Source organism: Myotis myotis, unplaced genomic scaffold (assembly GCF_014108235.1).
Source record: "Myotis myotis isolate mMyoMyo1 unplaced genomic scaffold, mMyoMyo1.p scaffold_m19_p_2, whole genome shotgun sequence".
NCBI lineage: Eukaryota > Metazoa > Chordata > Mammalia > Chiroptera > Vespertilionidae > Myotis > Myotis myotis.
Genome location: NW_023416324.1, coordinates 163,568,256 through 163,570,720, shown reverse-complemented (window position 1 = coordinate 163,570,720; position 2,465 = coordinate 163,568,256).

The following is a 2,465-nucleotide window of genomic DNA, read 5'->3' as shown; positions in this document are numbered from 1 at the left end:
TATTTTAGCACTTGCGGAAGGAACTGACGGAAACTGAAGTCACATGGAGAGCGAGCTGCTCTGCAACTCAGCACTCACAGCGATCAGGCATCAGAGAAGGAACTGCCCCTCGGGTGGGTGGTGAGGGGGGAAGGGAGAGGGCAGCCGCGGGAAGAGCGGGAACAGCGGCCCCAGGACTACCCGCTGGGCTAGTGGAGAAGGAGGGCAGGCATTTTTACGGTCCCCCAGGCAGTGCTAACCAAGGCTCCCCGGGCTTTCTTGCCTTAGAGATTTTGAGCTGGAGGGCCCCTGTCTGTGAGCTCTGCTGACTCAAAAAACTCCCCTCCGAGGTTACGTCCAAGGGTCAAGCTGGGGCAGACTTTGGAAATGGGTCGGACACAGGTTTTCCACTTGGGAGAAAGTCCACCACTTGGAAGAGCCATCTAATCAGCTGATCTTTATTAATAATCTCCTTTTATGTGCCCAGCACATCAAAAACAGAAAAAGAAATGGACACTGCTTTGTAGTGGACTGTCAGAGTGCCATGAGCTTATTGATCATAGACTGGATAAAATTTTGTACCTGATGTGTACAAAATTCCCTTCTAGCTCTTGCCAAGAATTTTCTTTAATCGAATTAATAGCTACCATCAGAAAGCTGTTAGGCATTATGCTAAGAAATTTATTTGCATGATCTCATAGCTTCTATACTCCAAGAGCTAACAATCTAGTGGAGAAGGTAAAATGTGGACGGTCAGCCGCATGCTGAATGAGCGATGCGGACAAGGGTTCGAGGAGCGTCAGAGAAGGGATCTCCAGTGCTGCTCTTTCCCATCAGATCTGGGGGGTCCAAGTGTCCTGGAGGGTTGGTTCGTGTCTCTTGTTGCCTGTTGACTTGTGATTCTTTATTGCATTATTGCCCTGGGCATGGCCATCCTGGGAGAATAGGAGCAAGTCCTTCCTGCTCCAAACATCCAGCACATGGCCTGCTCTATCCCCTCCTTATCACAAGCAATCCCACTTTTGTATGTTTTATACATTGAGATTCTCTATAGAATTTTTTTTGAGAAAGGTGGCTGCTACCCTTAACAAAAAAAAAGCTTAGGAAACCAGTTATCTTGATGAATGTGTGGGGAGAAGCCAATTTGTTGGCGCAGAGCACAGCAACTCGCCTGCTAGCAGCAAGCTGGCTCGGCAGGGAGGACCTACGACTTGCAGCCAAAACCAATGTTGATTTACAACTGAAAACAGAACGGTTCTCATGCCAGCAAGGCTGTAACCCTGACCGCACAGTTCAGGGTTTTCCAGCTTGGTTGGGTGCTGTTCTTCTTCACCCGACCGTGCCGCACAAGGCAGAAGAGATGAGGGCACTTCCTCTGGGGCATAACCCACGGTGCACACTGGCAAAGCACCTCTGTCCCTCTTTTTTCGAGCTTGCTCCATGTATTGGGAAATTTGTACACATCCCCTGCTCAAGCCAAGTTTAGTGCAAGCAGCGCACCAGGATCTCAGAGGAGATCTGAGGTGAAAGTAAAATTCTGTTTCTTTGTTACTAATGTTGTGGCCCCACCCCATAACAAAGAAACAGAATTTCCGGAGGATGAGGCCCAGAAATCAGGAAAAAGATTCCCAGGTGATTCTAATGTGCAGCCAAGGTTGAGAACCACTGCAAACGCAGAACAAACGCTCCCACTCTGCACTTCCTCTGTCAAAGGGTTCCCTCAGAGGGTTCCCTTGCTTGAAGTGGCCTATTTTCTGCCTACCACAACCCTTCCCATCTGAAGGCATGGCTTGGGCTCCCTCACCTCTGCAAAGCCTCTACTTCTTCCTCTGAACACATAGCATCAAGTGTCTACAATATCCACTGGCTTCATGACATCTCTCTCTTTGATAATATGATATATTTTTTAAAAAATATGTTTTTGTTGATTTGAGAGAGAGAGCAAGGGAAGGGGGGGAAGAGAGAGAGAGAGAGAGAGAGAGAGAGAGAGAGAGAGAGAGAGAGAAACATTGATCAGCTGCCTCCATGCCCCCTACTGGGGATCAAGCCCCCAACCCAGGCATGTGTCCTGACCAGCAATCAAACCAGCAACCTTGCAGTTCGTGGGATGATGCTCAACCAACTGAGCCATTCCAGCCAGGACTTCATGACATCTCTTGTATTGTGATTTAACTTTTAGGATTTTTGTCCTAATTACAATTTTGTCCTAATTGGTTTCTCCAATTACACTAAAACCCTCTGAGGGGAGGGGGTCAACCGTTATTCCAACAAGTATACTGCCCAGTGCACATAAAAGGGCTCAGTCAAAGAAGGAAGGAGGGAAGAGAAGGAAAGAAGAGAGGAAGGCAGAAAACCTACCTTGTCCATGATTCTTTAAGTATTGCCTGAGATGTTTTTGTTTGTTTGTTTGTTTGTTTGTTTGTTTCTAAACTAAGCTTTACAATAGTTTGTCACTGGTAGGAGGTCTCAGTCTCCCAAAGAGATCA